The sequence below is a fragment of the Peromyscus eremicus genome, chromosome 9, assembly GCF_949786415.1.
Source record: "Peromyscus eremicus chromosome 9, PerEre_H2_v1, whole genome shotgun sequence".
In the NCBI taxonomy this organism is placed as follows: domain Eukaryota; kingdom Metazoa; phylum Chordata; class Mammalia; order Rodentia; family Cricetidae; genus Peromyscus; species Peromyscus eremicus.
Window position 1 is genome coordinate 11,880,886 of NC_081425.1, and position 14,396 is coordinate 11,895,281.

Sequence of the window (14,396 nt, forward strand, 5' to 3'; positions counted from 1 at the left end):
ATTATATTAGAATGGATATTTTTACCAAATAAACCAAATAAAAAATTAAAATCTTATGTGGAAAAAAATCTCTGACTTGATTTGGAAAGGAAAATTGAGACTTCGTCAATTAGCAGGAATAGACCCAGCAGAAACTGTCGTACCTTTAACTAAGGAGGACATTGAAAAATTATGGACAGAAAGTGAACCATGGCAAAGAGCTTGCAGTAATTTTTTGGGAGAAATTAACAGCAAATATCCCAAAAGCAATAGAATTGATCTTATAAAGAGAGCTGATTGGATCTTGCCTCGAGTTGTACGGGAAAAGCCCATATCTGGAGTTCGTACATTTTATACAGATGCCAACAAACAAGGAAAGGCAGGTTACAAATCAGAAAATTTAAGTAAAGTGGTTCAAAGTTCTTATAATTCAGTTCAAAAATCAGAATTATATGCTATTCTGTTGGTATTAATGGATTTTTCAGAACCTCTCAACATAGTAACTGACTCTCAGTATGCTGAAAGAGTAGTATTACATATTGAGACTGCAGAATTTATCCCTGATGCTTCAGAATTAACTTCACTATTTATTCAATTACAAGACACAATTAGGAAAAGGAGTCATCCTTTATATATAACTCATATCCGATCCTATACTGGTCTGCCAGGCCCTCTAGCACAAGGCAATGATGAGATTGATAAATTATTGTTAGGAAATGTGCTGGAGGCCTCAGAATTTCATAAAAAATATCATAATATAGTAAAGTTTTAAAAAACAATTTTTCCATAACCTGGCAACAAGCCAAAGAAATAGTAAAGAAATGTCCTACTTGTTCCTTCTACAATCAAATGCCATTACCAGCAGGATGTAACCCAAAGGGTACTCACAGGAATGAAATCTGGCAGATGGACATGTTTCACTTTGCAGAATTTGGAAAATTGAAATATGTACACCACACTATCGATACTTATTTAGGATTTCAGTGGGCAACTGCTTTGAGTTCTGAAAAAGCTGATTCTGTAATCACTCATTTGCTAGAAGTTATGGCCATCATGGGTATACCTGCACAAATCAAAACTGACAATGCTCCATCATATGTCTCTGTTAAAATGAAACAGTTTTTTGCTTATTACAATATAAAGCATATTACAGGCATACCACATAATCCTACAGGTCAAGCAGTTATAGAAAGATCAAACAGAACTCTAAAGGATATGCTAAATAAACAGAAAGGGGTAACAAAAAACCCCAGAAATAGACTGCATAATGCTCTATTAACTTTGAATTTTCTTAATGCCAATGAGAAAGGGACAACAGCTGCAGAGAGACATTGGATAATAGAAAAAACTACAGAATTAAATCAGCCTATATACTTTAAGGATGTGCTGACCTCAGAATGGAAACCAGGGTATGTGTTACATTGGGGACGAGGTTTTGCTTTTGTTTCTACAGGAGAAGATAAGCTGTGGGTACCATCAAAATTGATAAAGGTTCGATTTGAACAAGAGAGACCTCTTAATTAGAGGAGGTGATAGTTCTTCAACCAGCATGAACATCCAATTTAAACTAACTTATACCAGTAACACATGTCTTTTCATTTAATCAGATAAAAACTTGCCAAAAAGGAACATCCCCAAAGTTAGTCTAGGGGAAAGGTTTTTGTTTTTGTCTTTTAGGAGAATGAAGGTTAAGGAATCTGAAGAACATTGGACAAATAAGACAACTGAAGAAAAGGGACAAATCATCTCTCCCAGGAAGCAGAGTGAAATGGCGTATGGGTATATATTATCTAAAAAATTTTATGTCTTCCTAAATGTTTGTTTCTGCTTTTCTCTAAAGATTTAACACTATTGGTCTTCTAATAGTCCCAGTTCAATTAAAATTTAAAGCTGACTTTGGAGTTGGAGAATGGCTCTCTCCTTCTTTAAACTCAAGCATGTTGTTAAAAGGAAAATGCAAACTCCCTGTATCATGCCAGAATAAAAGAGCCATCTTCTGCTATGAGACAGGAGAAAAGCCAAATTAATTAAGGGACTATTCTATTACTAATCTCAACTCTTTGATTCTATTCTGATTCTTTAAACTTTTCTTAAAGTATAAATTTTATATCAAAACTTACAAGATTAATATATATATATATATATATATATATATATATATATATATATATATATACATTTTAAACTTTGCTAAGGTATGAATGGTCATATAGAGTACTAATTAATTCTAAAAAAAAGGCTTCAATTAGCTGCATATATATGTCTTTGTGTTCGAGTCTCTTATTAGTTTTCTGCAGGAATTCACGGCCAGGCCTAACATCAACTGAAGTCTCCAGGAAGAAGTTGGGGCCCCACAACAACAACAATTCCACGTGGACAATAATAACATCACTAAGCTGACAAACATCATCTACAGATCAGCTTTGAACTACAAGGTGCTCAGAGCAATTTTGAGAGGGCTAGCTGAGATGATCCAGTCTCAAAGACTACTTGAATAAGGACTTGAAATAAACCCTGAACTTTGGCATTATACACAGAATGGATAATGAAGGATATAGTTACCTTTCCTAGAACTTGACAATTAACCTAAAATTTTTCTTTCAGGATAAAGGCAACTTCTCCCATACCCAGCAGGAAGCAATTTTAAGAATATGACGCCCACATTCCCAAAGAGGTGGTGTGGGGTGGGTGGTGTTTTGGTCTTTTTAATGGGTTTTGGGTCTGGGATAATTTTCATTGTTTAGGGGGGTTGGTTACAAGTTGTTGTCAAGGGTTAGGAAAAGGGCTAAGCAAAGGAGATTAGATTTAAGGTTCTTGTTTAAAAATAAAAGAGAAAGAAAGAAGAAGAAAAAGACAATTACTAGTTTTAAATACTTTACATTGGATTGGATTGTTTTATATTGTATACAAATTATATATATATTGAAATTGACATTGTTAGAAAATGTTATATGTATATTTCTAATTGTACTTATACCATTCATTTAACAATGCAATTTTCTGATCCTTGAATGTTGTTATTACCAACTATTAGGATATAAAGAAATGAAAGTTAGTAGTTAGACATTACAATAGAACTTGTAGTCATATTAGATATGTTTTAAAAATTGAGCAGATATATTTTAGACAGGTCATCTTCAAACCCTTCAGAGAACTACAGAATATGGCATTTAAAATGTTTTAATAACTTAGAAAATTTTTTTTTTTTGTTATGACTATGAGACATGTCGGCTCCTGGCAGTACCAATCTACTTCAGAGAAAAGATGGGCATTGAAGAAACTGCGTATGGAGTTAGCTTTCATTGTGGCAAAAGTTAGCCACTAGACAACAAAGTATCCTCGAATCAACTGCTGACAAAATGGACAGACAGGACATGAAACAAAGGACTACTGATTCTTGCCAAAACAAGTGTGGTTATGACTTTATCAAAAGGCATCTTCTGAGGCCAGGACAATATGGCACCATCCCTGAAGTGGCCTTCGCAATCTGGAAAAGGTACAGTGCCCTTTTCTTCAAAGGCAGCTGAACAGGCAGTGGGCCGATGGCTTCTGATGTGCAATGGAACAGCAGCTGAAACAGTTATTCTTGAAGAGTAACTAAGCTCACACCTCTCAATAGTAAACTGGCATTTGATAGAGGGATGTGGAGAAGAACGGGATGCTGAGATGAAGCCATATGTACACAGCCAAGAAGAATGGACAGCTGAATTAAAAAACCATCAACAATTTCCAGAATTTAAAATCCTGAATCATGACATGACATTAGTGGAATTCAGGTGTTTCTGGTGCAAAAACTGCTCTCACCCAATGTGAGGTTGAACTGTTGACCTTGTGTACATCCTACTTCACAAATGAGTCTGTCAGATATGCTAAGCCTATAGAATGAAGATGATGCCCCAGCATTGCGGAGAAACCTCAGGTGACTGTCCAGGCAGCTGGCTGTTTCTGTCAACTCACAAATTTTTTGGAAGTTGCTTGCATGCACTTTCTGTTTTTATTTTTGTTACCTAATATTATTTCCTTCTTGGGTCTCTGAGGGAGTTGAAGATTAGTTAGTTATAGTTGAAGGTTAGTTAGTTATAGTTGAAGATTAATTAGGATAGAAAGTGAATTAGATACATTTTGGACTTAACAAAATAGGATAATGAAATTATTATCTCTGAATTTGTCAAGTACAAATGGACTAGACATTGTTTAGGCATTTATTATTTGTATATATTGTATATAGTTATTATACTTTTGTATATAGTTTTTCTTTTGTTAGTTATAACCTTTTTCTTTTTTTTCCTTTTTATTAAAATAGAAAAGGGGAAATGTGGTGGTATTTTACTTGTACTGAAATGTGATTTTAATTGTATGTTAATAAATAAAGTTGCCTGGGGGTCAAAGTTTTAGAGCCATAGCAAGTGCGTGGCAGTGGTGGCACACGCCTTTAAGGACCTGGAGGGCGGTACATACAGGCAGTGACAAGGCAGTCACGTGTTTAAGTTTACAACCAATGAGAAGGCAGAACAGCTAGACTATAAAATGACATACACACAGGAAGTAGGCCCCCTTTTTTTCGGAGAGTTCTCTTGGCTGAAGCAGGATAGCTGAAGCAGGAAGGGTAAGGCTCTTAGTTCTGACCTCTTGGCTTTCTTCTCTGAATCAGCTCTGTGTTTCTTATTTAATAAGACGGTTGGTTACATCTACATAATAAGGTTTGAATTAAGAATAAAGAGGGGTCAGATGCTCTTTCTACTTTCATGTTTTAATATAGGGGAAAATGAAAGAACAAAACATGGATCATGGACAAAAGTTTTCTGAAGTTTCTTAAGAAAGAATTCATGATTTGACTTTACTAACATAAACATGTTTTATGATTCTCCATTTGAAAACCTTAGCAAAGTGTCAGGTATAGCCTTAACACACATCATACACACCACATGTCAAGAAATTACAAACACAAATCAAAAATCAAATTTTATAGCTATATAAGCATCACAATTATACTAGTAATGACATAACTTTTTCAAAACCTAGATTAGACATTTGAGATTTATCAGGACAGGCTCAAAAATTTACCAATTAGGGATTCTAGAGCAAAGGAAAATTATATCCCAATTATATTACAAAACACTCCAGTTATAAAGAAGACAAGCCGGGCGGTGGTGGCGCACGCCTTTAATCCTAGCACTCGGGAGGCAGAGCCATGAGGATCTGTGTGAGTTCGAGGCCAGCCTGGGCTACCAAGTGAGTTCCAGGAAAGGCGCAAAGCTACACAGAGAAACCCTGTCTCAAAAAACAAAAAAATAAAATAAAATAAAATAAAATAAAAAATAAAAAATAAAGAAGACAATAAAAATACTAGGAAAGTAACTAGTTGAAATTAGTAACTCGTTAGATATAGGAAAAATAGAACCAATGTGATTTGAGATTCTATTTGGAAGTGGAAATCCGATGACTGAAAAGTTAGGTGAGTGAGCACTATCAAACAACTAAATCAAGTACAGTACAAACCAGTAGACATGAAGGATTATTGTAAGAGTGACCAGGTGTACAAGAAGGACAAAAAGCTAATAGTAATATGGAAAATTACAAAGAATTAAAGAAATGTAAAACACTGATGGTTGAAAGAACTCCGACGGTTTCAGAGAGTCACTAAAATAAAATCCACAGAAAGAATGGAGCTATCATCAAAGATTCATTTCAAAAGCAACAAAATTAAGAGATTCTTGAAAAGCAAAAGAAGAGTCGAATTGAGATCAATGGTTAATGTTCAAGGGGGCAAAAATTAATAATATTTTCTCATGTCTGAATGAAAATTATTTGAATGCTGAGTTTTCATCTGACTAAAAGATCATAAGATTGCAGGTAAAGAATTGTGTTAGCTAGTATGTAAAAGTATTAAGAGGTTCACTGAAGTACTTTTGAAAATACAAACAATGAGAAATGTTTCAAATGAACCATATTTGCATGAAAATTTTATATAAGAACATTTATTAAAGATATTATAAGTCACAATAAATATGTTTTTGGATTAATAAAATGGAAAAATTATTCAATAAAAACATTAAATTTTAATAAAAAATAAAATAAATTCCTTTTTTGACATAAAAGATCATTTAGAACACTAATAAAGAAGTGATCACTATTAAAGCTATAATGAGATATGACTGATTAAGTTCACAAAGGAAAATGTATGCGTAAGCAATACAAATGTCAGAAGTCTTTTTTGTTACACATTGGATCCTTCTTTTTCAGCTATTACATGTTTTACTATATCAAGTGTAAATCCCCTGTAGTGACAAAGACATACCTACAGTAGTCAAATGGAGAACTGGTTTTATTTGTCAGTTAGGTTGAATAAGCATCAGTAGCACAGCACCTTTGTTTTGCTGCCTCAATGATTGAGATGACTTTTGAAAAGTGTCTTAAATTATTCCTCAACACAATACTTAACATTCAGATACCCAGGAACACTGTCACTTCTGTCTTTAATCCTGTTGTCCTCCTTCATGTTTTCTAGGATACTAGACAGAAGCTGGTGCTGAGTATGGCTGAAGAGAGGTGAGCTACTTTCAAGGAATTCCAGAGAGATCAGATGAATGAAAGTTTCCAGTTTGACATTCCTGGAGAAACGAACACTACGCTGAGGCAAGAAAACTATCTACACCACATGAGAAAGGATGTTTAATTGATGAGAAGACCCCTGCTTTGTGGTCAATGAGGAATACTCACAACTGTTTATTTCCATTCACTTGATCTAGGAGCCATCCACAAAGAAAAATGTGTTTCAAATGTATGAATACATATATCCTATTTTTATTTTATTTCAATTCAAACATAGGAAGGCTCTGTAGTGAAATGTATTTACACACTTTGTATCAAGTCAACTAATAAGATATATGTCTGTAAAGATAAAAACAAAGACATGAATCTATTTTAAAATCCCATATATTTATGCACGTTTCCTTCTATCTACATGAATATTGATTGTTGATTTAATCACAGTATAATATTGAAATAAAAATATCTAACTGGATTTGTTGACATATGAGCTATTGATAAGAGTCCTTCTCTTTGGGATATGATGAAATAGCAACAGTTTTAATATTTTACTTTGATGGCTATATTAATCATTTGTCTTACCACTGTGAAAAACTATCCTGAAGGTAACAACTTAAGGAAAGAAGAATTAACTTCACCTTGCAGTTTCAACATGGAGTCTAAAATGGTTTGGAAGTCATGGCACAGGATCTCAAGGTGGCTGATTACATTACATACATATATAAGAAAGCAGGTATTGATGGATGCTGTTGGCCAGCTAACTTGGTACTTCTTGTTCACGGAATAATCCAAATTTCTGGATTTTGCTACCTACAGTTAAAAATGTGTATTCCTAATTTAGTTAACCTAATCTAAATAATATCTCCCAGACTTCCAGGGACTTGTTTCCTGGGTATATACTCAGGTGTATAAAACTCAGAGTGTCCTTTTAATATTGCTTATATGAGCATATGTCCAAAGCTGAACAAGTGGGATTTGACAAACTACATAGGTGGTCTTCCATGGAAAAAACTCATTTTTCCCTTTCTTAGGGCCATTTATCACCTCTAGCTATTCATCTATGGGTAGAGCCATAAAGAGTTTACTTTGATTTCCTAGGTTAGTTCCAGCTTGATTCCTCTCAGACCTGTGTTCAAAATTTGTGTTGTCTTCTGGAACAGGGTCTTACGTTTCAACTCAAGAAAGCAATCAAGGTCAATAGTAACTATAATACTGTGTTGGGATACTCATATGCTTTTCACAAATTCCAGGAAAGTTTTGTTGTGTCTGTGTCGTAAGACCACCAAGCAAGACCACTACAAACCCGATATCCGATGCAAACACACAGGGATTTGTTAATAGCAAAACATCCCAGGCTTGGTCTATGTCCAATGCTTGACACAGAAGGTGGAGGAGGAAGGCCCTGAGCACTCACTTCAAGGGGTTTATAGAGGAAAGGTTTACATACAAAGGGTTACATATCTCAGGATTGGACGAGGGGGCTAGGGGTGAGGTAGTGCTTTGAAGTTACTGGCTAAACTATAATTGGGAGGCTACTAATGGCTAACAGGATGCAGGGTATCTAAAGACATTTTTTTTTTACTCCCTGTATCCTGTTTTTGCTGAGCCCAGGATATATATACATATATATATATATATATATATATATATATATATATATATATATATATATATATATATACACATTCAGATTTATTGTTCCAGTCTTATTTTCCCATGAGTTCAACCTCTGGTCAGTTGAGTCCATTACTCCCCATATCCTGTTTCGCTGAGTCCAAAATACATAGATTTATTGTTCCAGCCTTATTTTCCCAGCAGTTCAATCTCTGGTTGGCTCTAAAACTGCTGGTCAGCAAATATGTTTAGGGGGTGTGTAGCGTCTCTCAAGAGGGCTATTGATTTTTCCCTTTCAGTTTCCCATGCCTGACATGGGTGATATCCTTAGACAGTTTACAGCAACTGGGAGGAACACCATGACTTCACGTGTATAACTATTTATGAAAAGTTACACGCACATGGGCGCACGCACACACACACAAACAAACACACACACACATACACACATATTCTTGTACACATATATACATATATTTACTAATTTGTAAGTAATATTTTATCACAATCACATATCTTAAGACTGCTTACATTTACTAATTCCTGTGATGATATATTGAGTACCTCCAAAAAAGCTCACCTGGAGATCAGAGGACAGAGCCAGCCACTAAAATAGACACAGAGGTCAGGTAGTGGTGGCACACATCTATAATCCTATCACTTGGGAGGCAAAGATCTATCTGGATCTCTGTGAGTTCAAGGCCACACTGGACTACATGAGAGAAACAGAACCAGGCAGTGGTGACACATGCCATTAATCTCAGGAAGTAATATGACAGGACACAGAAAGGTATATAAGGCAAGAAGAAACAGGAACTCGCTCTCTTTAGGCTGAGGATGGCATAGAGATAAGAATTAGTGGCTATGTGCTCTGATTCTCTGATCTTTCAGTTTTCACTCCAATATCTGGCTCTGGATTTATTGTAAGATCTTTTAAGATTTGTGGTTCTTTACATCTAGTCCTCTGCATAGTGAGACGGTTGTGTAGCTTGATCTGCTTAAGGGGCCCCCTGGCAGTAGAATCAGGATCCATCCCTGGTGCATGAGCTGGCTTTCTGGAGTCCACTACCTATGGTGGGACACCTCTCACAGCCTTGAGACAGGGGGAGGTGTAGCAAGAGTTTTCCTGCCTGGCCCACAGTCAGGACAAATCTCTGTCACCCACCAGTCCCACAGCCCCTCAGACCTGGCCAAGTAAACACAGAGACTTATATTGCTTACAAACTGTATGGCTGTGGCAGGCTTCTTGCTAACTGTTCTTATATCTTAAATTAATCCATTTCTATTAACCTATACCTTGCCACGTGGCTCATGGCTTACCGGCATCTTCACATGCTGCTTGTCATGGTGGCAGCTAGCAGTGTCTTTCTGACTCAGCCTTCCACTTCCCAGAATTCTCCTCTCTCCTTGTCCCACCTATACTTCCTGCCTGGCTACTGGCCAATCAGTGTTTTATTTATACAGAATGATATCCACAGCAGGGAGGGGATTGGACCTGACTCTACTAAGTGTACCTCCCCGTGGGCGGCCTTACCTTTTTGTAGGAGAGAATGGAGGATGGGTTGGGAGGGGGAGGATGCAAGGGCAGGAAGAGGGAAGAGAAGGATCTTCAATTGGTATGTAAAATGAATAAAAAATTTTTCTTAATTAAAAAAAGTTTCATGTTACACTTCTCTATTGCTTATTTTTCTCAGGTATCCTTACTTTATTTATCTCTCCTACTCCCTCACTCCTTTATTGTCTGTCCTCAACCTTCCCCAGGGAAAGCTCATCATTTTCCCCATTACCATCTTCCTAGAACTTGCCTGCTACTCTCACCCTTCTAGAGATTGTTCCCACTTCCTTCCCATTTTCTTTATCTGTTTTCCTGGCCTTCTAGGACACTTCAGGCACACATTGTTTAAAAACAGTTGTTATGTAATCACTCCCTGTATGTTCACATCTTTTAGGTAGATCATCTTTTTTATTTAAGATATTTATCCATAATCAAATGAATATTTAACATTTTTATTGATCTTAATATGGATTTCTTTTTGTTTGTTTGTTTGTTTTTTTTGTTTTTCAAGGCAGGCTTTCTCTGTGTAGCTTTGCACTTTTCCTGGATCTCACTCTGTAGACCAGGCTGGCCTCGAACTCACAGCGATCCACCTGGCTCTGCCTCCCGAGTGCTGGGATTAAAGGCGTGCACCACCACCACCGCCCGGCTAATCTTAATATGTTTTTTACATGTCTTCCCTGTCCCTTCCTAATGCACATGTTAAGTCCACATCAAAATTATAGTAACATGAGGTTAGTTCACATTAATGTCCTAAGGAACAGGTATATGATACTTTCGCTACATGAGCACACAGTGAGACAGCCATAACTCAACCAGATAGTGGATCCTTATAAGACTCTGTAAGTAGCTTGACTGTGGACTTCTAGGACTCAAAACTTTTACAAATAAATTCCTTTTATAAAGCTCTCTACTGCATTTTCTTACAGCCAAATCACTGTACAATGTTTCATGTGCAGTTTAGAATACCTGTATAAAAATATATGCATGTATATGTACATTTACTTATGCATATATGTTAATTATAAATTAAATTATCATTTATTGATTTGTGTGTCACGTGGGGGGGCATTGTGATGTGTATGTGTTGGTGTGTATTCTGTGGTACATGTGTGCAGATTAGAGGACAGTGTTGCTAAGTTTACTTTCTCTTTCTCTTATTATATAAAAAAATCAAGATCAAGTCACTCCATATGTACAGCAAGCAACTTTACCCATTGTCATTTCACCAGAGTATGCGATTTACTTATTTTTATTCTGTGTGTATAATGTTTTTTGCATGAATGCATGTATGAATACCACATGTGTGCGTGATTCTCTGGGAGGCCAGAAGAGGGCACTGAATTCCTTGGAACTGGAATGCTAAATGGTTTAGAGGAAGCTGCTGTGGAGGTGCTGAAACTAAACTGGAGTCCTCTAGCACAGTTAAGCATTGCTCATTTAAGCATCTCTCATTTAAACTTGTCTTCTCAGTTAAAAGTCACTCTTCTGGCATGTCTTCATGTATTGTGGTTTCAGTAAATGAAAAATAATGTCACGTATTAGGTGTTAGGAAAGAGGTTTTTGTTGTTTCATGCGTGTGCGTGTGTGTGTGTGTGTGTGTGTGTGTGAGTTCTGTCCTCACACACTGAAATGTTTGTTGTTTGGAAAACTTTGATTCAATGCTGAATAGACACATCAAACTAAAAGGAAAATAGACATCCTGCTTTTGCCACAGACCTCCACAACCTTTAGCTCCCTTCCTTTGTTCCTTGTATGTAGCTAGAGTTTTTCTGGTCCTGCCTGGCCCACAGTCAGGACAAATCTCTTTCACCTGCTAGTCCCACAGCCACTCAGACCCAACCAAGTAAACACACAGAGACTTATATTATTTATAAACTGTATGGCCATGGCAGGCTTCTTGCTAATTGTTCTTATATCTTAAATCAACCCATTTCTATTACTCTATAAGTTACCATGTGGCTCCTGACTTACCGGTACCTTACATCTCGCTTGTCGTGGCAGCGTCTGGCAGCGTCTCTCGGCCTCTGCCTTCCACTTGTCAGAATTTTCTTCTCTGCTTATCCCACCTATACTTCCTGCCTGACTACTGGCCAATCAGCATTTTATTTATACAGAGTGATATCCACAGCACTTGTATTTCTCACACAATCATTATTATTATTAATCATTTCTTCATTATTAAGTTAAACGTTTCTCCTCCTCTATTCCCTCAATTCTGTTTTCTTTCTCCTCTCTTTATTTCTTTTCTCTTAACTTATATTCTGTATATTAGTATTTGTTGCTAGCCAGATATCAATATTACTTATAGTCTATTTACTCCTATATATTTGCACTAGTGGCATCTTTATATAAATGACCATGATCACTAATACACAGTGAAGTATTTTCTATTTTATGTCTGTTTTCACCTTCATATCTACAATTTATTTTTCAATTTTATTTACTTATCAGAATATGATAAAATATGTATGAAATTTTCCCCTTCTTGTTTTAAAGTCAAGAAATATTCTACTATGTAACCTATATAGAAAGAAAATTATAAAGTTGAGAAGTGTTTTCATTTGTTTGCTAAAATATAGCCTTAATATGTTAAATACCCTCAGAATTCAAATTATAAAAATGAAATTCTGTGGTGCCATAACAGTATGGATATACTGCAGGTGCTCTTCAATAATGGATGAGCAGGTATTGCTTTTATGATTATATTTGCATGTTATTAATGAGTTTATTACTTGATAAGTTTTATTTTAACTATCAAATATTTGTTGGAAATTATAACCTGATTAACAATTTGAAGAGATAGTTATTTACAAATGAATTGCTCAAATTAGCCCATGAAAGTGTTCTCTCATGTACTTAAAAATGGTAAGAAGGGGTGTAATTTAGGGATCAGGTAAAAAACTAGCACAAGGGAATGTCCCCGGAATCTACAAGGATGATCCTGGCAAAGAATCCTAGCAATAGCAAATTAGTAGCCTGAACTGCACATGTCCTGTGTTCTAGCAAGACTTCTAGTGGAGGGAGTGAGAGCTAATCCAGCCACATAAATTTCAACGTACAATCTGTCCTGCCTATGACCCATGCAGGGGTAAGGGTGGACTAGTGATTGAAGGAGTGGCCAACCAATGACCCTTATAGTCTACAACCATAGCCAGGAAAGTAAGCCCAACCCTGACACTGCCAGGAGTACCAGGACCCACAGGCTAGATGACCCAGAGACCTAGGATAGAACCAAACAGGATTGGAGGGGAAAAAAAATGTCAGTGTAATGATGTCTAATGATATTCTGCTGTACTCAAAGATTGGTGCCTATCTCAATTGTTATCAGAATGCCTTCATACAGCAACTGATAGACACAGATTCAGAGACCCACAGCCAAATCCACAGTCAAACATTAGATCGAGCTCAGAGTTTCTGCCAAAGAGGAGGAAGCACTATGGGATCCAGAGGGGTCAAGTATACCACAAGGAAACTCAACTAACCTGGGCTCATAGGGATTCACAGAGACTGAACCAACAACCAGGGAGCCTGCATGGGACTTACCTAAGCACGTTGCATATATGTTACAGTTGTGTAACTTGGTGCTCTTGTGGGACTCCTAACAGTGGGAACAGGAGCTGTCTCTAACTCTTTTACAGGATTTTGGAAGACTACTCCTCATACTGGATTGCCTTGTCCAGTACATAGGGGGTGCTTAGTCTTACTGCAACTTGATATGTCATGTTTTCTTGATATTCAAGGAAGATCTGCCATTTCGGGAACAAAAACTGAGGAGGATTGGGTTGGCATGGTGGGAACAGAGGGGGATGGGAGAAGGGACTAGGAGGAGAGGAAGGAGGAGAAATTGCTGCTGCGATGTAGAATACAAGTAAAAACTTCAAAAAATATTAAATATATTCTGGTGGGAAGTTCTCTGAACTAGAAGGAAGTCTAAATTTACAAATATAAATAATAATTTTACTATAATAATGTAAAAAATCGAGTTATATAATTGCACTAGTTTTTGTGTTTTCTGTTTTTTGTTTGTTTGTTTGTTTGTTTGTTTTTGCCAAAGACAGAAAAAAAATAGTGGCTTAATTTGGTGTTTTTCATGTAAATATCCACAAAGTAGTATGTTGATATGATTTATGCCGTATATTGTCTTTACAAATTCATTTATTTTTCTGAATGTTTCTATAGATGCATATGATTCAATGAAGCAGAAGTCAATTGTAAAGAGTTAATTTTGTAAGAAGAGGAAACAGCAGTGAATTATTCAGCTCAGTTGAGATCAGAGCCTCAATAGTGTTATGTTGCTAACTGATGGTGGTTGAGGATTAAAATTTAATTTATTTTGCTCTGAGCAGTGGGTTGCAGTGACTGACACATTCATTAACTCTTTTCAAAATAAAAAAAAGTCTTTAAGACAGACAACATTCTGCAGGTTCAAAAACAGAATCTTTCATTCTCTGGTTAATGAAGAATAAATAAGTCTGCTTTAAGAACATCACAGCTCACAATACTAAAATTTATTGCTTGTCTTTTTAAAATATATTTTAAGTGTATGGATATTCATTCTTACAAAAGTTTCAACAAAATCAAAAACAAACAAAAACTCAATCTTCTCATAGCTCCAGAGAAGTTCAAAGTCTATTGAATGCACTCTCTGAGAAAGTGGTATTGAAGTACCTGCTACTGATGAACAGTTTGCAGTACT